Below are 23,225 nucleotides of genomic sequence, written 5' to 3' on the forward strand. Positions count from 1 at the left end.
GATTTCTCCCCACAGAGGATCCCTTACCCTTTAAAAATACACACATGCACCCAGTGCCCCCTGAGCTAGCATGAGAAAGGGCAGGGGAGAGGGGCGAAGCAGAGCACCCAAGGCCCCCAGGCTCTGCATTACGGTTTGGCCAAGGCTGCCTTCGTCACGTGGGCCCAGTCTGGCGTAAAGCAGCAGGACAAATGCTCGTCCCCTGCTGTCAGTGCAGTGGGCTGGCAGCAGAAGCAGGACCGGTCGAGTTAAGGATTCCCTGACAGGCTCCAGCATGCCAGCCCCATATCCCACGACCCGAGGGCATGCTTTCCAGCTGCAGCACCCGGCAGTGATAGGTGCCCAAGGGGAACCTGGTTCCTGATCTTTAACCAAGGAGATTAAGGGCCAGGAAGTCTCTCTATGCCCCCAAGGCCCTTGCTAGCAGAGATGCGGTCATGAAAAAAGGCACCGCATGATGCCGATAGCATGGCTTTGCTCTCAGGAAGCAGAGGAGATGATCAGCTCAGCAAACGCATGGTTTGAGCTAGCCCTGTGAGCTAGGTGCGGGGGGGTGGGATGAGCAAAGGGGTGGAATCCAGACAAGGGCAGCCCACTGGGACACAAGCAGCCTTGGGGTGCACTTGCTCGCCCAGCCCGCGGCGCAATGATGTACTGGCGTCTGGTGTGGCTCAGATTTGGCATGGCCTGTACAGGGGGTATCCGAGGCCCGTTTGCTCCTACAGGACAAATTGAATCCAGTAGGAAACTAACAAAACCCAGTAACTGAAAATACAGCTAGAGAAAAACATTAGAACACTGTGCTCACACACCCCCCTCACCCCTCCACGGAGTGAGTCGACATGCTTGACAGAGGCATCAAAAAAGGCTTCCTACAGCCCAGGGCTGTGTCTAGGGGCGGTAACTGGCCAGTGCCATAAACGTCAGTACAGTCCAGACTGGGGCCATATAAGCTGATTCAGGACTGATCCAGGACTGCCTCCGCGCTAACTCCAGGCAAACAAACCCCCTGCAGAACAAAGGAGTTTCTACATTCCTGGAGCCTGGAAAAGCCACCTCTCCCCTGTGGGAGGGAGGCAGCTCTTGAAGGCTTCTCCAGGTCCCTTCCAGCTCTACATTTCTACATGCCTAAGATGCTTCCCCTTCTAAAAGGCAGGACCCTTGCTGATATTCCACTGGCCCTTAAGTCCTGGAAATGTTGACAGCTGATTAAACTCTCCCACCGGCAGGATCTAGGGATACAGAGAAAGTAGAACCATGATAACACTTTGTGCCTATTTCGAGAGTGTTTATCCAGGAGTCCCAAAGCCTTCTGCAAACAGAGAGCCTGGGGAGGTTAAGTACCAGGTGTATTGTCCCCATTTTACTGATGTGGAAACTGAGGCTTGGTCTACACACAAACTAGCAACAGCTGTACTAAAGGTGTCTTTGTAAATCAGTTTAGCCAAATTGACCGAAAACCCCGCACAGACTTATTTCAGCTTAAGAGTGGCTTGTAGTGTCAGTCAGCTCCTCACTGACACAAGCCAGTCTTAACCTAAAGAAGCCTTTGCACTGGTCGAACTAAATCAGATTTAAGTGAAACAGGTACACCCTTCTCATGCAGATAAGATCTGAGTCAGAGGTCTTTTCCAAGGTAACACTCTGACTCAGAGGCAGAACCAGAAGTAGAACCCAGGAGTCCTGATTACCAGGCACTATTAGATCACCGCCAGCAGCAGGAACCAAAGCTACCCTGTGAAGCTTTTCCAGAACACCAAGAGTCTGAAACTTACAAAATGGTTTCTTATCCTCCAAGCCTACTAATTAACACAAAAACATCTTTGTTGGGAATGCCCTGAGAGCAGGAGAGGGGAGAGAACTGGAAAGGTGGAGTGTGGCTGTCTGATTTGAAGGCACCTCCAAGATTCCACAGTGTACGGCCCTGTCTGTCCTGGGGTTCTCTGCAGGGCAGTGTAAGCACTGGTGTAATATGAGGCTTGCACCAGAGTGACTTACCCTGGAACACACTTGTGCACGTATCTATCTTTCCTAGGCTTTTGCACTGGAGGTAGTTATCCCACATCTGCACAGTTGCAACAGTGCTCTGACACTAGTGCAAATCTCCCTCATCTAGACTAGCACTAAGGGTATGTCTCCTCCGGACAGGGGGCTCAGGATGGTAGCAGGTACCTGATCACAGGAGGGGATCAACAAGCCATTCAAGAATTTTAAACACGTTTCAAATTGGGCCACACTCAGAAGCGATTTTTAGGACATGCTTGGGCACCCTCGGCAGCCCAGAGCTGAATCCCAATGCCGGATACCGCAGTGCCTGTCTTACAGAGTGACATGTGGCCCAGAGTCCTCCCTTAAAGCCAGTGTCTCCAAAACACCCGAGAGTAACGGCCAACGGACAAGAGCATGATGGCTCTACCTTTGTTGCAAGACCCAAGTCCATTGAGCACGTGATTCGGTTGGTCCCTCAACTGGTTGCTTGATTCAGCTCAGTTTCAAAGCCACAGGCTGGATTCAACACTTAGCCCCAGCAAGGTGGGTGCAGAGGGAGAACAGCTCTTCCCAGCTGGAAGAAGAGGAGGAGATGGGAGCAGAACTCCATTCTGCCCAGTCCTGGTGATGTTGGATGGCCATCCAAGGGACCACACAAGCCCTGCCTCCCATTCCCGCCCATGCTTTGATCAGACACAGTGGGTCTCTACAACATGGTGTCACTGGGATCTCCCAGCCACGGGCAGTGTATCAGAACCCTCTGGAGGCTTAAGTAAGAGGTGGTGGCCTCTCAATTTGTCACCCCAGAGCCGACCATCAGTAAAAGCCCCTAAAATTTTGGGGATAATACCACCAAGCACTTTTCATCCACACACGTCAAAACTCATTGCAGAGGGAGATTGGGACCACTCACTAGCCTGGGTTTTACAGATGGGGAAACTGAGGCACAGAAAGGGGCAGTGACTTGCCTAAGGTCACACAGTGAGTCAAGTGGCAAGAACCAAGGTTTCCTAAGCCCCAGTCTTGTGCCCCCTCCATTGCACCTCCATTAGCCCAGCAAACCTCCTATGTGCCTGCTTTCAGGGAGGAGACTGCGACACTGGGTAATGAAATGCCTCTGCGCTCCATGGGCGGCAGGTATCTTAGGCCAGGGGAGGCTAAGCCTCCCCTAACCCAGGCTGTGGCCCCGCCCACGCTCCGTCCCAAGGCCCCAGCCTCCCCTGAAGCCAGCAGGGGCTCCTTTAGCCACGGAGGGGAACAGACTTGGGGCTCTGGCAGGGGGCAGGCCTCCCCAAAGGGGGAGTTCACCCACCACCCATGCTGTGCTCGGTAATTGGGTGGGGGGTTAAGGGGAAGTCCTTGAGCTGGCTGGAATGTTCAGGCTCTGGGAGAGCCAGCCGGGATCCTGTCTGGAGGGGTCAGGCTGGCAGGAGAGAGGATGGGCGAAGTGCTGATGCAATGGCTTTTCGTCTCCAGCCTTGTGATTTTGCAGTGGAAGAGCCTCAGTAATTTCCCTCAGCCCCTGATACTGCTGATCCTATCTCCCTGCTGGGCCTGGGTTTATATTTTATTTATTGTTTTAGCATGAGTGGATAAGCTTATCGCAGGCGAGCTCCATAAATCCCGTCCCTGCCATACACAGTCATTCCACATTAAACCAGCAGCGATCACGCTGACATCCCAAACAGCAGGAAAGAGCCTGAGTGGAGAACACCTTGGAAATCATTTGATCTAGTTCACAAGACAGAGTCCATGCCAATACAGCCTCAAGATTTTGTCACCCGCTCCTTCTGGAACCCTTTGGGATCTTGGCCAGCTCTCTCTAGGAGGTCCAGGTAAGCACTTCATTCCCGGAGGGGGAGTTTACCTTGGCATGGCAGGAGCTGAGTCCCAGAAATCTGAGACCAGCGTGTTGGGATGAGCTGACCCTGGCTGCTGGAAGGAATACCTTGGAGACAACAGATGGAGGCTGGATGGGGAAAGGAGTGTGTACCGGGACACACACATGGGCGGGGGGGGGGGGGGGGGAAGAGAAGAGAAGAGAGAAATAAACAGAAAGAATGAAAGGATGGCAGGAAAGAAAGGAACCTTGGGCAAATGGAGAGTCAAAACCTGTTCAACAAGGGCCTTTGGACTCCAAGTCATTGGTTCAAATGCAGCCTAGAGCCCTTGCCAACTGGTGTTCTGCGTGAAATGAGCTTGTTGGGTCTCACTCCAGCAACCCTGGCACAACTGGTCCCTTGGCTGGTAGCAGGACTGAGCTTGGAAACGGAGCTCGGCCCTCCAGGTCAGGACCGGAGCAGGTCAATGGGGTGGTTGGGAGGGGCCCAGGCTGCAGCTAGCCTGGGGAGAAATAGAAACCTCCAGGATTGTCAGTCTGGTTCCTTTCACCAAGGCCAAGTGGCCTGAATGAACTGTCACTATTTAAAGGTATTCATTTCAGAGGGCTCCGTCGGTCTCCTTAGGCATTTCTAGGGCACCTGGCACTATGGTTCACACAGCATGATGATCAGAGACAAAAAACACCCTATCTCCTGGGGCGAAGGCTTTCCCCAAAGACATCGCTCCATGTTGGAGCAATCAGTCTTCAACCTCAAAGGGAGAGCCACACAACACGTGCAAAGGACAAGCCGGGGAGCTTAAATTCATTACTCTACTAGACACTAAAAATCAGGGACTGAACAGAGACACTGGATTTATGGCTTATTACAACCATCTGTAACCCACTAACCCCCCCTTTTTGTCCTACAACCGCAAAGCGGTTACTGGGCCACTCTACCTTGGATGGTCCCTTAGATACGAGCTAACTGATTGAGCTAAACACCTTGCATTTTGCTGCCCCGCTGGGAGTACCTTTCCCAGCCCCGAAGAAGAGCCCTGGGTATGCTCGGCTCGCTCACGCACAGAAGTTGGGCCGATAAACGAGATCCCCTCACGCACCTCGTCTCACAGCACAAGTTAGTTTTTTGCCTGCTCCATTCTGCCATCAGATCGGTTTTCTGTCACCCTTCTGAGGCACTGGCCAGGTGGTCCTATGGCAGGTATTTATTTAACTGGGCTCTGCTCTTCACTAACATGGGGCGGGGGGGGGGGGGGCGAGAAGAAGAAGAGTCTTTAGAAAGACCATCAGGGCAAGAAGGTCAACAAAAACGCCCATTGTCCTAGTCCAGGAAAGCAGCCAACTCCGGGTTGAAGAGCTCCCCCTGCACAGCTCCACCGAAGCCATGACTCAGTAACTCTGGCCGGGGAACGCGATAGCACCCAGCCGAACTCTATGAACGCCCCAACCCCCGCCCAGCACGGCTGTTTGCACAGGAGCAAATAACGCTGCAGCTGGCTAGGAGGATGGATTTTGCAGAGGGGAGGAGGCAAGGAGGGAGAGGAAAGGTAAAATTAACATATCTCTGGCTCTTCAAAAGCATCAAAGGCAGATAATGGTCAGAGAGGATCTGAAAGGACAGCCTTCTTACGGATGAAACAGGCAGCTCACTGCAGACAGAGCGATGCAGAAGGTATGAAATATTACACAGGCAGAAATTATAATTACAATGAAATTCATGTCCACAAGGCCGTGAAATGACAGACTAACTAGGAACTCAGTCCCCCCACCCTGCAATAACCCACCCGCCTGAGAAGAGGAGCGGGGTCAGGGGATGTGGATAAAACCATTTGTAGAAAAGGGAGACACACACAAATCCAATCCTAGCAATTGTCCCAGGCTAAAAACAGGAGATAAATGAAATCTGGGTTAGTCAGTGGACTGACCACAGCAGGCTCCCCGCAGTTTGCAATTTTAATATGATTCTGTTAATGATAAACAGGACAGGAGGGTGTGTGTCTCGTTCCAGCTAAGACGCACCATGGCACATTTCCCTGAATAGAAGGGACACGGTCAGCTGGTTGGCGTTGGTTTTTAAAGTGTAGGAGGCATCCTCCATGCTCAACTTAGAGTGGAATGTTTATGCTCCAGCCAGGACCCTGGAAGGACCCTGAACCGAACCAAACCATGATGGGCTATTGAAAAAGATCAACAGGTCTATCATTCCCTACCATAGACACCCCTCTCCAGCTCTCGCTATCAATCCTACAGCTATCCTTTCAGCAGCTGTCAATTCCTGAGAGAGTTATAGCCAGAAGTGTCCAATAGCACCTAAGTCACTTAGGAGCACAAGTGCCTTGACTCAATGTGGCTTGTGCTCCTGAAACGCAAGATGCTCCTGAAAATCCCATCTGTAGGCTTGAAGCAACTACCCTGGCTTTAGTCAAGCCCTGCTTCCTATGGGCATCATGATAGAAGCAAGTCAACAATTGGATTTGCTTACAAAAAACAGACTCTGCCCCCCACGGCAAACCACTGCACTGCACAGCTGAGCACATCACAACCTGGGCCGAATAACTGGGGCACTGCACTGCCCCAACTCTGCCGCCCGGCCTCAGTCATCTCCTCTGTCCTCGTCTGCTACTCCCACGGGGCTGCAGATGGTGCACTCGTAGGGCAAAGCCCTCTGGGGCAGGGCTTGCGTCCACCTGTTCTATAAATTCCCTGGTGCGCATTTGTGAGGAATAATCACCATAATACACACAGGGCCTGCACCAGAGTCAGAGTGTTCCAGTGAGTCTTTGGCAAGGAGCTTTGGAAATATTGGACCTGATAGACTGGTCGCCTGGTGCAATTGGGATAACCCTATGCTCCTCAGATGCTTGCGGTGAGGGTCATTAGGCCACGCCACATAAGCCAAGGGTCAGTTGTCCCTGTCACAGCTTATTTTCCCTCCCAACCCAAGAATGTCACCATCTCACCACTCACATGGCTTTAAACAGACTCACTTCCTCAAGCAGGGGCTCCGTCCAGTTCCAAGGGTGAGGAGGCTCCAAGGGTCTGATTCCTCATTACCCTGCAGGCAGTGGGGGGCGATCAGACACACCAGCGCGAAGCAGTGTAATCTGGGTAGCCTTCTACGTTCACTTTGCACCCGGACAAACGACTGCATGAGGATCAGTGAATATGATCCTGCAAGAGTAGGCAGCCCCACCTCTACATCTACAGTGGGTAGGGCAGGTCAGCAGAGCCGCCTCCGGCTGGGCAGGAAAACCAGGAAGTAGCCGGGCTATGACAGTGGAGCTCTGACAACTGCGAAAAGCAGCTAGTTGCACAAAGGGAGACTGACAAGGACAAGGCAGAACTTGGCTGCTTGCAAGAGGCTGCAATGCCTCGTGTGCCTCACTCCCACCTGCCCACAAGCCCACGCATGGCAAGGGCCACCCTTGATTTAATGCCCACTTGCTTAAGAGAGAGATTCAGCCTGTTTCTCCCAAGTGCCCTTGGAGGTAAATGACACCCAATGCCCTTTGCCAGGGACACTGCCAATGGGGAATGGGGGTAAGAAGCCCAAATCATTTGGGATTCCCTTGCATTGGTGGAAAGTTGGGCTGGCTGTTCTGTTCGGTCTCTCTCACCTCTGAGATTTATAAAAAGAAAAGGAGGACTTGTGGCACCTTAGAGACTAACCAATTTATTTGAGCACAAGCTTTCGTGAGCTACAGCTCACTTCATCGGATGCATACTGTGGAAAATACAGAAGATGTTCTTATACATACAAACCATGAAAAAATGAGTGTTTACCACTACAAAAGGTTTTCTCTCCCCCCACCCCACTCTCCTGCTGGTAATAGCCCATCCAAAGTGATCACTCGCCTTACAATGTGTATGATAATCAAGGTGGGCCATTTCCAGCACAAATCCAGGGTTTAACAAGAACTTCTGAGGAGGGGGGGGGGGGTAGGTAGGAAAAAACAAGGGGAAATAGGTTACCTTGCATAATGACTTAGCCACTCCCAGTCTCTATTCAAGCCTAAGTTAATTGTATCCAATTTGCAAATGAATTCCAATTCAACAGTCTCTCGCTGGAGTCTGGTTTTGAAGTTTTTCTGTTGTAATATTGCAACTTTCATGTCTGTAATCACGTGACCAGAGAGATTGAAGTGTTCTCTGACTGGTTTATGAATGTTATAATTCTTGACATCTGATTTGTGTCCATTTATTCTTTTATGTAGAGACTGTCCAGTTTGCCCAATGTACATGGCAGAGGGGCATTGCTGGCACATGATGGCATATATCACATTGGTGGATGTGCAGGTGAACGAGACTCTGATAGTGTGGCTGATGTTATTAGGCCCTGTGATGGTGTCCCCTGAACAGATATGTGGGCACAGTTGGCAACGGGCTTTGTTGCAAGGATAGGTTCCTGGGTTAGTGGTTCTGTTGTGTGGTATGTGGTTGCTGGTGAGTATTTGCTTCAGGTTGGGGGGCTGTCTGTAGGCAAGGACTGGCCTGTCTCCCAAGATTTGAGAGAGTGTTGGGTCATCCTTCAGGATAGGTTGTAGATCCTTAATAATGCGTTGGAGGGGTTTTAGTTGGGGGCTGAAGGTGACGGCTAGTGGCGTTCTGTTATTTTCTTTGTTAGGCCTGTCCTGTAGTAGGTGACTTCTGGCATTTATGATTCTAACTACAGCTGTGTTTAAAGACCCTTGCTTATTGCTAGCAGATTTCTCTGAAGGAGGGAAGGGATTATATTGTGCCTGTGACCCAGATATGCTAGAGTCCCACCCTCTTTTTCAGAGTCCCCATACGGTGCTATTAGGACAACAGTTCCTATAGGGGGGAGAAATACTATTCCCACTGATCCGACAAACCATCTTAGCCACAGCCCTGTTTAAACACGCTGGTTGCTAGCACCATTCCTAGAGACTGGCCCCATCTACACTAGGCTCCATTCAAAGGGGTTTCCAGCTTTGCTAATGATGGAGCTGAACCTGTCGGTGGGAACCTGAGGGTAGATGGGTCACCGGTTGCTGCAGGGAATTTTAACGCTGTATCCCCTAGTCTAACTGCCATCAGAGCACCAGCCAGCAGCCCATTTTGCAAGGGCTCTCAACGGTGCAAATACCTAATGTTGGTAACCCCAGAAATGGAAACTGTGTTAGCAAGGGTTGGAAACTTTCCACATAGAGTCAGAATGTGTGTGTGCACGTACACACACGTCCTTGTGTCTGGTAGGTGTTCAGGGCAGGAGCACCAGTGCCACACATGCACACACAAATGCATACAACAACCTCCAGACTTAGAGCTCCGATGGAGTGTGGACATAATCCTTCCGTTAAATCTGTTAACAAATTTTCAAAAGCACCAAGCAAAAGCCGTCCTCGCGAATGGCATGCTCTGGCTGTCACTACCAAGAATGCACCAGACGCGTCCTGCCTGTCACTGGAATGAAGTCGGATATCATTCCTAATTGGGATTTGTTCAGCATCCCCCCGCTGGATTAGTCCCACACCCGCTCGGTAATGCCCTCCCCTGGGCTGCAATCAGTTTCACTAATGGAACTGTATTTACTATCCACTTCAAAAAAATCACTTAAAATCGCTCCTCCCATACCCCAACCCCGCATACACAAAATCCAGTGAGAAATGGGGTGACACAGGCTGTAACATGACCCTCAACTCCCAATGACCTCATTCCCATCTGAACTCTGGGCTGTGGCTTTTTTAATCAGCCTGGAATTGCACCCAGTGGGAATGATCAATATAGCCAGATAGGATTGCACTTCCAGGGATCCCAATGCACGCAAGCCCTCCTAAACACACACACACACACACACACACTCCTTCCAGACTACAGCAGTTTGTGATGGCCCATTGTTCCACCTCCAAGGAGCAATAGGATGGAGGCCCCTGGGAAGGGAAATAAAACACCTCGATTCTTGTCCCTTTTGTGCTCCTGAAAGTCCCAACGAGCTGGATTTGCTCTGGATTGCTTCTATGGCAGGGCACCATTGCCACTAAACTCGTACAGCCGATAGGGATCATTTGTGACAAAGGGAAACACGGATTTCCAGGAGGAAAGGGGGTGAAGGTTTTCATGTAAAAAAATATAGACACTGTGCCAAGCCTCAGCTTCCCCAGGGTCTCACACTGAGATCCCTAACCGCTCCTCTGAATCAGGTCCGAACCGATCGTGGAAGATACAGTATCATCAGGGGATGGCAACTATCCCCCAGTCTCCCTTGATTGTACAGAGCAGCTCACAGGCCAGGACATTGCCGGCTTGCATTTGCTGGGTGCCACAAGATGGATGCCAGTCTCATGCCAATGCTACAGATGGCTTTTTGCATGCCCGGTTCATCCAGGCAGAGCTGCCCGCATTAACGAGGGTCGGAGTTTAGGTTGCCTGTTAACTCGGCAGCTTTTCCAGTCCAGTGAATTCAGAGCGAGAGGACAGAGAGGAGATTGGCTGGCGTCCCCGGGTGCCGTTAAACTGATGGTATCTTAAGAGAAGCCCGGCTCTCCATCTACCTGGTTCCTGCTGGCCAACCCAGAGCTCAGCGTGGGCACAGGCTGTGCACCTTGCAGGGGACCCTCCACATCCTCATGGCAGGCAGGCCTCCCACCGAAAGTGCCAACAGGCCAGGCGAGTTTGAGGGAGCCCAATCCACAGGACAGTGACTGCCTGCTCTGGCCTCCCCAAAACTTTGTTCCCCCTCTCCCGCGCCCCCCCCCCCCCCGCCAGGAACCTGTTAAACTCTAGCAATCCCAGCTGCCAAAGAAGGAAAGAGCGGAAGGGGGCTGGGGGGCAGACACGCGGAAGAGATGGCCGAATGGAGGCTGGTGGCTTCTGAAGCCAGACCTAGCAGGAGCAGGGAGGCAGAGTTTGGGGGGGAACTTGACACAATGGGCCTTGCAGGGTCTCAGCACACCCCAAATCTCCTGAAGCCTGGTTCTGGCTCTGAAAAGGGATGGGGGGAAAGAGACGACAGGTGCCCATCGCACGCCAGGGAGCTGCAGCGCACGTTACCACCACGCTCCAATGACACAGGAACGAATCCCCCGCTGCCAGCCCCAGCGCGGACCCCTCGGCCCACCTCGAAGCACCCCATGTGTGCGGCAGCCCCTGCTGGGATCTGGACCCCCCCCCCCGCCATGTCACCGAGTGGGGAGCTGGGAAGTAGCCCCCCCAGGGGAGACTGGTCATGAGGAGTCCGGGGGGCAAGAAGGGGGGGGGACGGAAACCCCCTTTCCTTGCCAGCTCCGCAAAGAAGGGGCCCAGCCCCCACACAACAAGGCAGAAAGGGGACGGCGGCCAGCCACCCCCACAGGGGGAAGCGCCGGAGCCACCCGCGCCCCAAGCCCAGCCCAGCCCCGCCCGGCTCGCGGGGGCCGACCCGCCCGCCCGGCTCCTCACCTGGCCCCGCTCGGGCGCCGCCGGGCCCCCGCCGCAGCCTCCTGCGGCTCCGCAGCCGGCTCCGCACAATGGGAGCTGCAGTGTCTATAAATCCACCGTCAGCCGCCGCGGCTCGCTCGGCGGCGGGGCACCCGGGGCGGGCGGGGGGAGAGGGGCGGCCCCGGGGCTGCGCTGCCCGCCCCCGCCGGGTGCACGGGCTGGCCCCGCAGCGCCCGGCTCCCTCCGCGCGCCGACCTTTGCGCCGCCAGGGAGCCGGGCGGCCTCCCTTATAAGGGCACGGTCGCTATGGCAACCAGGACTCCACCTGTCTTTCCGCAGCCGCGCGGGGCCGGGACGCGCCGCAGCCCCCCCCCCCCCCCCCGGCCGCAGCCCCCTGCCCGGCGCGCGGCCCCGCGGGCAAAGCTGGGGTGGGGGCGGGGGCAGCGTCTGGCCGGCCCAGCGGGGGGCGCTGCAGGGGATGGTGGGGGGGGGAGAGCCTGGCTCTCCCAGCGGGGGGCGCTGCAGGGGATGGTGTGGGGGGGGGAGTGCCTGGCTCTCCCAGCGGGGGGCGCTGCAGGGGATGGTGTGGGGGGGACTGCCTGGCTCTCCCAGCAGGGGGCGCTGCAGGGCATGGTGGGGGGGAGTGCCTGGCTCTCCCAGCAGGGGGCGCTGCAGGGCATGGTGGGGGGGAGTGCCTGGCTCTCCCAGCGGGGGGCGCTGCAGGGGATGGTGGGGGGGAGTGCCTGGCTCTCCCAGCAGGGGGCGCTGCAGGGCATTGTGCAGGATGGGGAGGGGAGTGCCTGGCTCTCCCAGCAGGGGGCGCTGCAGGGGATGGTGTGGGGGGGAGTGCCTGGCTCTCCCAGCAGGGGGCACTGCAGGGGATGGTGTGGGGGGGGGGAGTGCCTGGCTCTCCCAGCAGGGGGCGCTGCAGGGGATGGTGTGGGGGGGGAGTGCCTGGCTCTCCCAGCAGGGGGCGCTGCAGGGGATGGTGGGGGGGGAGTGCCTGGCTCTCCCAGCAGGGGGCGCTGCAGGGGATGGTGTGGGGGGGAGTGCCTGGCTCTCCCAGCGGGGGGCGCTGCAGGGCATGGTGGGGGGGAGTGCCTGGCTCTCCCAGCGGGGGGCGCTGCAGGGCATGGTGGGGGGGAGTGCCTGGCTCTCCCAGCAGGGGGCACTGCAGGGGATGGTGTGGGGGGGGGAGTGCCTGGCTCTCCCAGCAGGGGGCGCTGCAGGGGATGGTGGGGGGGGAGTGCCTGGCTCTCCCAGCAGGGGGCGCTGCAGGGGATGGTGGGGGGGGAGTGCCTGGTTCTCCCAGCGGGGGGCGCTGCAGGGGATGGTGGGGGGGGAGTGCCTGGCTCTCCCAGCGGGGGGCGCTGCAGGGGATGGTGGGGGGGGAGTGCCTGGCTCTCCCAGCAGGGGGCGCTGCAGGGGATGGTGGGGGGGGAGTGCCTGGCTCTCCCAGCGGGGGGCGCTGCAGGGCATGGTGGGGGGGAGTGCCTGGCTCTCCCAGCAGGGGGCGCTGCAGGGGATGGTGTGGGGGGGGGGAGTGCCTGGCTCTCCCAGCGGGGGGCGCTGCAGGGCATGGTGGGGGGGAGTGCCTGGCTCTCCCAGCAGGGGGCGCTGCAGGGGATGGTGTGGCGGGGGAGTGCCTGGCTCTCCCAGCAAGGGGCGCTGCAGGGGATGGTGGGGGGGGGAGTGCCTGGCTCTCCCAGCAGGGGGCGCTGCAGGGGATGGTGGGGGGGGAGTGCCTGGCTCTCCCAGCAGGGGGCGCTGCAGGGGATGGTGGGGGGGGGAGTGCCTGGCTCTCCCAGCGGGGGGCGCTGCAGGGCATGGTGGGGGGGAGTGCCTGGCTCTCCCAGCGGGGGGCGCTGCAGGGCATGGTGGGGGGGAGTGCCTGGCTCTCCCAGCAGGGGGCGCTGCAGGGGATGGTGGGGGGGGGGAGTGCCTGGCTCTCCCAGCAGGGGGCACTGCAGGGGATGGTGTGTGTGGGGGGAGTGCCTGGCTCTCCCAGCAAGGGGCGCTGCAGGGGATGGTGTGGGGGGGAGTGCCTGGCTCTCCCAGCAGGGGGCACTGCAGGGGATGGTGTGGGGGGGGGAGTGCCTGGCTCTCCCAGCAAGGGGCGCTGCAGGGGATGGTGTGGGGGGGAGTGCCTGGCTCTCCCAGCAGGGGGCACTGCAGGGGATGGTGTGTGGGGGGGAGTGCCTGGCTCTCCCAGCAGGGGGCGCTGCAGGGGATGGTGTGGGGGGGAGTGCCTGGCTCTCCCAGCAGGGGGCGCTGCAGGGGATGGTGTGGGGGGGGGAGTGCCTGGCTCTCCCAGCAAGGGGCGCTGCAGGGGATGGTGTGGGGGGGAGTGCCTGGCTCTCCCAGCAGGGGGCACTGCAGGGGATGGTGTGGGGGGGGGAGTGCCTGGCTCTCCCAGCAGGGGGCACTGCAGGGGATGGTGTGTGGGGGAGTGCCTGGCTCTCCCAGCAGGGGGCGCTGCAGGGGATGGTGTGCGGGGGAGTGCCTGGTTCTCCCAGCAGGGGGCGCTGCAGGATATGGTGGGGGGGAGTGCCTGGCTCTCCCAGCGGGGGGCGCTGCAGGGGATGGTGCAGGAGCGCAAGGGTTGGGGGGAGCGCCTGGCTTTCCCAGCGGGGGGCGCTGCAGGGGATGGTGCAGGAGCAGGAGGGTTGGGGGGAGCGCCTGGCTCTCCCAGCAGGGGGCGCTGCAGGGCAGGGGTAGGCAATTATTTTTGGTCACGGTCCAGATTTCTTGGGCAAGGTTCAGTCAAGAGCCAGACGCCAGAGAAAATCATTTAAAAATAAACAACAACAATAAGGACAAGTAAATGAAAAGATTTCGGGGTTCATCCAAAAGCATCTGGCGGGCCAGATTTGGCTCACGGCTCACCTATTGGCTATCCCTGCTGGGGATGGTGCAGGAGAGCTGGCCGGTGCCCGGGGGGGGGGGGGGGGGGGGGAGTCCCGGGCTACTGCAGTCCCAGCCCCCCCCCAGCAGGAGGCGCTGTAGGGAATGCTATAAGAACACGGGCTACGGGGTAGCTCGTTGCTCCTCCAGCCTCAGCCCCTTCCCCCCAGAAGCGTTGCTGCAGGGCATTAGGTGAGGAAATCGCGGCTATTGCGGCTCTCCCAGCAGGGGACACTGCACAGCTTGGGCTCACCTTGCCTGGGCTGCGAGTGCGCCGGGAGGGGCGGTTTTAAAAGACCCCGCCCAGAGTCCCAAGCAAGGGTCTGCGCGAAGAACGGGTCATGCCCACACGCACGCAGCAGAACACACACAGGGACGGCACCGTGGCAGCCATGCAAATGAAGGCAAAAATTATGCAGGAGAAACCCAAGTTGGTGCTTTCAAGATCTTAAAAGAGCCTTCAGAGCACAAGCCACAGAGACTAGAGTTAAACGCTTCGGCCCGGCCCCCGGCACGCACTGATAATGAAGTGGAGCAGCTTATTAGCCGTCGGGTATTCCATTGCGGGTGGCCGGCCCAGCCTGGCAGCGGGCAGAAATCTGCTCTGCCCCTCCCAAAGTCTTCGCTCGTGGTTGGAACTGCCCACCCTGGAGCACAGACAGCTGTGAGCAAGGTGTCTGCCAGCCTCCTCGCTGGGGCTCCGCCTCTTCCCCCTTCCCTCTGCGTGCCGCGTCTCACCTCCCCCTGGTAGCCCCTAAGCCCACGCGTCCCTAGGTCCAGCGTCCCGGTGGTACCTGTCCCACCCCCATGGGCAAGTGTGTGTCCCGGGGAGCAGGACCCAGTGCATTGCCGGAGTCCAAGTGGCTGTCTCACACCAGTCCAGTCCCTTCGGAGGGGTACGGAGATGCACAAGTCCCAGCCCAACGGTACCACACTTGTTCCACATGGCAGTGCCCATCTCCACGGCTGTAGCCCACACGACCAGGCCCCCTACACCGAGCTGGATCTGACTCCCGGGGCTGACGCAGCAGGGCCCGTTTCTACGGCTGCCCCCCGCCCTGACAAGGTCTCCCAGTGTTGACCGCTAACTTCACAACCAACGCCCTCCACAAACGCCCCCGTTCCCTTCCCGCTGCCACGCTCTTCCCCTCCCCCTGAGCAAGTCCGTCGCTGCTTGAGGTGCACACGGCCCAAGAGATGGCACAAAGGACGAGCCTCGGCCCAGCCCCATGCTGATCAGCCCTCCCACTGCGCGTGGCCATTTTCCTGGCCTCGTCCCATACGCCTAGCCTGAGATACGGCGGCTGCCAAGGTGGGGCTGTCCTGGTCCCCTCAGCAGCGCCCTACGCCTCGCCACTGTATCTCCCAAGAGACGCCAGCCCGCACCTGCTGTGGTTACACACGGACGGGGGACCCTCCATCTGAACCATGACGTGCGTTCTGAAGGGACGACACGGAGGGGAGACGATGGGCCGTGTGTGTGAGACCCTGGGGGATCCCGGTGTCCCTGTGCCGTGCAGCAGTGCCAGACAGAGACCCTATGTCAGTGCGGCAGGAAAAGAGACTGGGGACAGAGGGAGCTGAGAAGCAGCGAAGGGACCACCCAGGGAAGGGGGTGATGCGTTGGGGGGTGCCCCACAGTGCTGGGAGGTCGGGCGGCAACCCCCTAGTAAGAGCTCAGGAAGGCACACACATGCTGGACATATGATATAAGGAATGGGGAAGGGGACGCCCCAGAGGGCGAGAAACTGCAGGGTGGGGTAGGCAGCTGTATCACCCTACCAGGATCTCAGCAGCAATTCCTGCTTTCCAGGCCTCCTCAAAGGGCTGGGCCCTTCCTATGCAGCTAACGTTCACTTCCACCATTTAACTGCCCCCGTGCAATGCTTCCCCTCTGAGCCCAGGTACCCGGGGAGCAGGCCGTGAAGCCCCTGGGGGTCAAGAGTCAGTAACACCCCAGTGGTGATCAAGGTGAGACCAGCCAGATGGGAAATGGCCACTCTCTGCACCCGTCCAGCTCTGTGCTCCAGAGGAATCTCCTGGGCTTTACAACCCAGTGGTGCATTTATCTCCACAGCCCACCGGGAGCTCAGTCAGAGCCCAACTCTCGAGATGTTTTCACAAGCCTCGTTCCCTTTCTTAAAGCCCCAGCTACTGGAGTCCCTGGGATTAGGTGAAAACCTCAGCTTGCTTTTCAGGGGTTTTAACAAGCTCGAGAAATGCGTGGAGGTTGAAAACCACTGGTCTAGGCAGATGTCCCTCACCTTTGTAGTATATGAACATCTCATAAACCTCAGGGAATCTGCCCTCACAACCGCCCTGTGAGGGAAGGGAGGCATCATTATCCCCATTCTACAGGTGGGGAAACTGAGGCACAATAACTTGTCCAGGTGAGCTAGCAATCAGACCCAGAGTGTCCGCATGCAAGCCCCCACCTTTGCCACAAGACCACCCTTCCTTTTCCCAGCCAGCAGCTGCCAAGCAAACTCTGAAGCTTTAGCGTGCAGCAGATAAACTCTTTCCCTCACTCCCCCCTCCTCCCCCCTACCAGCGATGACCCTAAAAACTTGGCAGCAAGCAAATCATGCGGAGGGCGAGCTCGGGTTCCTTCTGCAAGACAGAAAGCCCAGGAGTCAGGAAAGAGCCCTGGATTTTTACATGTATATTTTAGCTTGGCCCTGGTTGCTGATATATATTTATTTATACTAAAATCGGATTTATTCTGGGCAGCTGCAAATCTGCTGTTGTCAGAAAGCCACCAGTACACTAACCCCCCTCCTCAGCCTTTTGTATTCTGCAGCAAAACTGGGCGAGCTTAAATCCCAGGCTTTCGTATACTTTCATTTAGTCTATAAAAAGGCACATTTCTGCTTGAGCCACCCTACTGTATTTATCCCCACGCTGCAGCCTGCAACCCGGAGGGCACCAGAAGAGGGGAAGCTTTAAGGCTGTACAGCTGGCGTGCCTGCACTGAGAGGGTTAGGGTCAGGGGAATGTTTGTAATCCTCTGTTTTCTGGGGTTTGTCATTTGTCTACACAATCGTGCATTCCCGGCTGGCACGTGCCATGCCAGATCTCAGCTGACAAGCACATTCTAAAAGCAATTCAGATGGCTGGGAGTCACGGGCAGGGGAGAGGGGAAAGGGTCACCCATTGCAATTCATTATTAATTATTATTATTATACACATTTCTAACTTTCCAACCCAGCTCGGATGGAAGCAAGGCTGTTTGGCTGATGGGCAGTTCACAGTACAAGGGCGCCACGTGGGAAGTGCCATGTTTCGGAGGGTATTAGCACCAACACATTTTCCAGCTAAGGTGACCAGATGTCCTGATATTCGTGGCTTTGTCTTATCTAGGCGCCTATTTCCCCCCACCCCCATCCCGATTTTTCACACTTGCTAGGTGGTCGCCCTATTTCCAGCTGTCTCGAAGGCACCCCCGTGCAATTCCATGCTGACCGTAGGGATGAACTCAGCTCCTCGCTGCTGCATGAGGCAAAAACAACCTCCTTTTGGAGTTTGAGGGCGGAGATACGCTTCTGCTCCTCTGAGCCCACATCCAGTTAAAGACAGTGCAGATGACATGAGCTAATGGATAGGGCCCACCCTGGCCTGGGAGTCAAGAGACCTGGATTCTAACCCTAGCTCTGTCACTGGGCCTTTTCCCCTTCCACCCTTTATCGGATCTCGGTAGACTGTAACCTGTTCCGAGCAGGGACCATCACGATGTGTACAGCAACTAGCGCAAGAGGGCCTTGTTCGCAGCTGGGGGCTTTAGCTGCTGCGGTACCACACACAATAAGTAATAATACTGCCACACTAACCCCTTCTTCGGGCTGTATTAAAGGGACACCGCTTGGAAGGAGACTGGTAAATTTCTTTACTGTTTTATATTAATAAATTAAAACAGAATTTTTAAAAAAATCAAAACTTTGTGGTGTTTGCTTACTTCCTGCATTTTCTCCAGCTGGGGACAGCACTTGGTACTGCGGGGGTGGGATCTCAATCCAAAACTCAGACAGACAGGAAGACAGCGCTGCTAATCTGGTCTATTAGTCAGTTTCACTTTCCCTGTCTCCTTCCACTGCTTACTGTTAACCTGCCATTTAAAGCTCTCGCCCATCTGGGTTTTGAATTAGCTCGCTGTAGCCTTGGCTGTAGACGTGCTGACGGCCTGTTGGGTGTGTGCACCTGCCTTTTCTGCTCTGTGATATGTATACGTATGATTAAAATTAATATCGCATTCCCTTTCCAGGTTTCGTGATCAGCACCACAGTGTTCTGCTTTGGGGGCTGCCATGCTGAACGGAACATTGAAATTTCCGAAACATTTCTATTCAGATCTGATTTGCTAAACGCTCTTGTATATCATATTTTAAACAACAAGCTAAAATCGGGCTCTAAATTACCTGGCAGCCTCCCCCTGCCAAATGGCTAATATATTAAAAATATGAGCGAGTGTGTAACGTTTCAGAAAGGCTTTGATCATGTTTGTATCTCAATGTCATTTAAAGGTTGGCACCCACTGGTTCCAATCCCTCTATTTTCATTTACTCTCCATAATTGTTTAACACATTCGGAGAAGATGAATAATGCTTGTTTTCTTTCCCCAAAAGCAGATGCGACCATTTCTTTGTTTGCTGGTTTCTGCCTCGGATAGGGGGTGGCAGGCAGGACTCTGGGGAGCAATGTTCAGTGGTTATCAGCTTATAGGTATCTACATAGGAAAAAATATTTAATACTGGGTTCTCCAGTCTAAAAGAGGAAGCTCTAACACGATCAAATGGCTGGAAGTTGAAGCTAGACAAATTCAGACTGAAAACAAGGCGTAAATGTTTAACAGTGAGAGTAATTAACCATTGGGACAATTTACCAAGGGTTGTGGTGGATTCCTTAACACTTGCAATTTTAAAATCAAGATTGGACGTTGCTCTAGAAGATCCGCTCTAGGAATTGTTTGGGGGCAGTTCTCCGGCCTGTGTCAGACTAGATGATCCCAATGGTCCCTGCAGGCCTTGGAACCTATGAATCTGTGCGTCATCTCAAGGGGGAGCACTCTGTCCCCTCTGGAGTGTCACCCCAAAACGGTGGGTTGTATTTATTTTAATATCTCTGGCTGCGCTTCACCCTTGGGCAGTGCACCAGCAGAAGATGTATTACCTAAATCCCACTTCAAACCTGGGCTTTATGGCTACAGAGCGCCTTTTGCGGGCTCTTCCCACAAGGATAAGTTTCACCCTCTGTGACAGAGACCATTAGAATCCAGAAGATCTTTCCACCCGATTATAACAAACCTCAAAAATCATTCAGCTCCTGAGTCCACGCAGGTGGGGCTTTCTATAAATGCTGGCGGTTCCATTATTGTATTAATAACCGAAACATTTCAAGTTATTTATCAAGAAATCGCTCTCCTTTGACTAGCAAGGGGATGCCTGTATCTCCAGCGCGGAACGGAATGGATTTAAAGACTATGCATGACACTCACTGTATAATGTCTAATGAGTGTGAACCCAGCGCAGCCGGAACAGGGGACTGATGATGATAAAACAACAATCAATAATTAACACTGTCTGCACCTCTGAGCAGGCTGGAGACAGTGAGGAAGAGGCTTTGCTTTGCTAGGCCTCTGTGGACAAAATAGCTGCTTTCATCAGGGGTCTGTTTGGCCCCAGAGAACACAGTGGGGAAACAAGGATTTTCTCCTCGTTCGCGTAGGCAGAGAAGGCAAGTTCTAAGAGCAGCTAAGAACACAGATCCAAATCCTCAGCTGGGGTAAATCAATAGAGCACCCTTGGCTTCAGCAGAGCTACACGGCTATACACCACGCGGTGGATCTGGTCAATGGTTTCTGCCAGGGCTTAGTTTGTAATGAAAGAGGTGCCGGAGCTCCAGCAATTTTTTAACATTCATAACTGATGCAGCAAGCCCAGAGGTGACGGGGCTCAGCACAGGTCCCTGCATACGGTGGTTTCTGTCCACACAGGTCGGAAGAAGCCGTGTGATAACACAGGTGAACAGCAGTCGCAGTCTGTAAACACGCCACGTAGAAGAGGCTTAATCCTAACTTCTCCAGCTGGTAGGTTACTCTGATTTTGATGCACTGGCTTTTATGAACATGCCCAGAAATCTTCTCCTGCCTGCACAAAACCCTTTCGTAACACCAGACCATTAACGGAGCAGCCAGCTCAGAGGGAAGCTGCAACCCAGAACCACTGGCGCCCCCCAGGGGAGAAGATGGGAGAAGCACTGAGTCTTGCCGGTCCAAGCAAGCACCTGCGGGCCGAAGTACGGAAATCAGTTTTAGAGTCAAGGGCCCTTCACAGATTATGCAATTTCAAGTCTGGGGAGCATAGACAAAAGCATATCGGCTACTCTCACTCTGCATGGGGGACAAGAGACAGAAGTCCCACTGGCATTCATGCGCCCAGCCTCGTGATTTTATCACAAGTTGGAGTTTAAAGCCCCAGCTCCTGGAGTCATGTGATCGCAGGAGACGCTCAGCTTGCTTTATTTATTTATTTATTTTTGAACAGGAAGTTTCTAGCCCTTATGGTTGCAGAGAAAAGCTTGAATTCATAATGCCCAAAGGCTCACACCCCAGAGGGCAAATAAGAAGAACCCAAAGTGTATCCTTGGGCGGGAGGGGGAAATCCCATGACTTTTAAGATAATCTCATGATTTCAAGGGGCCTGACTCATGAGTTTTGCATGCTCAGAGTTAGCCATGCCACACTCCTTCACTAAGCCATATCTCCACACTAGCCCATCCGCAGCATGGATTCCTCACCGTTCAGAAGCAGAGGAGGGCTGGGAAGGAGGACAGGCTCTGGGTCAGTGGCTTGAATCTGGCCTGGATCAACAAGGACTGTTTGGGTCCTATGTGAAATGAGGAGGGTAGCTCTTCGGTTCAGTCACCTGGGGAAGGCCGTAAAGATAATCCCAATGGTTGTTAAATTATGAGGAGTCTCTGTGGAGAGACCATGGAGACTGCACTGCCCTCTCCCCACATGGGGTGTCGTTGCTCCAGATGCGGGGTGGTGTTGGGGGAGCCCACGCTGCACCAGCTCTGTGGTGAGAGAGATTATTACAGTAGGGCCCAAACGGGCTCAGCGGCCCATTGTGCTGGGTGCTGTATAAACACATAGGAAGCTGCGGCCCCTCCCCCAGAGAGCTGACCATCCCATTCAGCATGATACGACAGGCAGTTGTAACAAACAAGAGGTGGGAATGGGGAGGGTGGAGAGGGAAACGTGGGCACAGGGAGATGGTGGTGGGGCATTCATTGTTTTAAAGGATCAAACATAAACAGAGAGTAATAATCTCTAGCTTTTATCTAGCGCTTGTCACCAGCAGACCTCAAAGCACTTTACAAACAAAGTCAGCCTCGTTATCCTCATGTGACCAATGGGGAAACTGAGACACAGAGATGGGACGGGACTGACCCCAGGTCACCAAGCAGGCCCATGGCTGAGTCAGGAACAGAAGCCATGTCTCCTGAGTCCTTGTCCTGCGCCCTGTGCACTAGGCCCCCAAGACATCACACAGCCATCGCTTTTTAAGGCCCGGAAGAGCCAGCCTGATCATGTAGTTTGCCCTCCTGCAGAACACAGGCCAGCGAGTCCTGCACGGCGCCCAGTGAAATCAGTAACCCCAACCAGCCTCCTGGAAGTATCGTGGGAGAGCGCTGGCCAATGGCCAGGTCCGGGTTAAAACTGATCTGTTCTCACAACCTAACAGTTATATCCACCGATCCAAACTGATTTCTGGGACCTGGCCCAGCATGGGGGTGGCACACTGGGAAGGAAACCACTTCAACAGAGGGAAGGAAGTTGGTGTCCTACGCACACACCCACATGTGTAGATTAAACCCGGAGGGAGTTAAGACAAACAGAGACTTGGAGGACTCGATGCAGCCAAAAACTATGCCACATCAACCTTGTGACCCAAGCTGCGGCCCTGAAGATTTTGTCCTAAAATGCTCTATTTCTTTCTGCCCACGTTGCTTTCATCCCTCCAGGAGGCACCCGGCTGGAATTTCTCCAGCTCCCGCTGCGCTCACCGCCCTCGGTGCCTTTCCATACCATGCAGTTGTAGCTGTGAATTTAGGGCTGGATTGACAGGGCTGGGGACTGGAGTCCTGTGGCTGATTCCCAGAGCATGTTCAGCAGCAGGGCGAGCATTCCTCAGCCCACCCTTGGGGCAACCCGGAAGGGGGAAAGGACTGGTCGCGCCCAGGAAACGCTGCTGCAGCTTCCAACAAGGTTTCAGAGCAGCAGCCGGGTTAGTCTGTATCCGCAAAAAGAAAAGGAGGACTTGTGGCACCTTAGAGACTAACACATTTATTTGAGCATAAGCTTTCGTGAGCTACAGCTCACGGATGAAGTGAGCTGTAGCTCACGAAAGCTTATGCTCAAAAAAATGCGTTAGTCTCTTCCAACAAGGGTAACCCAATAGTGTCAACTGTGGGGGTGGTTTATGTGGTGGAGACACACTTGTGCCCTGGGAACTGGACTGAGGCTACTCAATTCAGATCCCGCAGGCCCACCCAATGAGCCCTGGGCAATGCCAATGGGCTGCACTCAGCTCGAGCACTCTCAGAGATCTCTGCCTGCTCCCAAACCTGCCATCTGCGCACCTGCAGCGTCCCATCAGTGCCCAGGTCTCCCAGCTGTCTGGAGCATGAGAGACCCGGCGGTTTCCCCCTTGAAACTAGCTGGCTTGGGACAAAACAGATGATCCAATTTAAAAGGAACAATGCGTTTGCTTCGGGAAGGAAACTTGGCACAGGCCAAAGGAATCATTGCAGCCAGATCATAAACCACAAGAAAGGCTCTTTAAAGTCCAGGGTGCCATTAATTCCTCAGCATGTCAGTCCGGGGGAGGTAAGTGCAGGAAAGAAAGGGACTTATTGTCGGAAAACAGAGAGAAATATTAGCCAAGCAAAGGCTGCATTAGCACCTACAACAGCTGGCTGGCGGCAGGCTGCTTGTGTTGGCAAGATATTAGACCAGGACGCAAGTGATCTGAGTCCAATCCCCAGCTCTGTCTGCCACAGACCCCCAGGGTGAAACCTCTCACTTAATCGCTCTGTACCTTCACTCCCTCTCCATAACT

At 55.1% G+C, this 23,225-nt stretch overlaps 1 protein-coding gene across 25 annotated transcripts in view; it reads right to left on the bottom strand.

Moving 5' to 3' along the window:
- SRCIN1 (SRC kinase signaling inhibitor 1) overlaps positions 1-23,225 on the bottom strand; it is a 180,072-nt gene that overhangs the window by 68,917 nt on the left and 87,930 nt on the right. For 2 of the 25 annotated variants that reach the window (XM_043536620.1, XM_043536621.1), the window contains exon 1: positions 11,228-11,455. The exons of the other annotated variants lie outside the window; for them this stretch is intronic. The gene's annotated coding sequence lies outside the window, so the exon portion shown is untranslated. Of the gene's footprint in view, positions 1-11,227; positions 11,456-23,225 lie in introns of those variants that run through there. 25 annotated transcript variants of the gene reach the window in all.

The sequence above is a fragment of the Chelonia mydas genome, chromosome 27 (assembly GCF_015237465.2).
Source record: "Chelonia mydas isolate rCheMyd1 chromosome 27, rCheMyd1.pri.v2, whole genome shotgun sequence".
Classification (NCBI taxonomy): Eukaryota; Metazoa; Chordata; order Testudines; family Cheloniidae; genus Chelonia; species Chelonia mydas.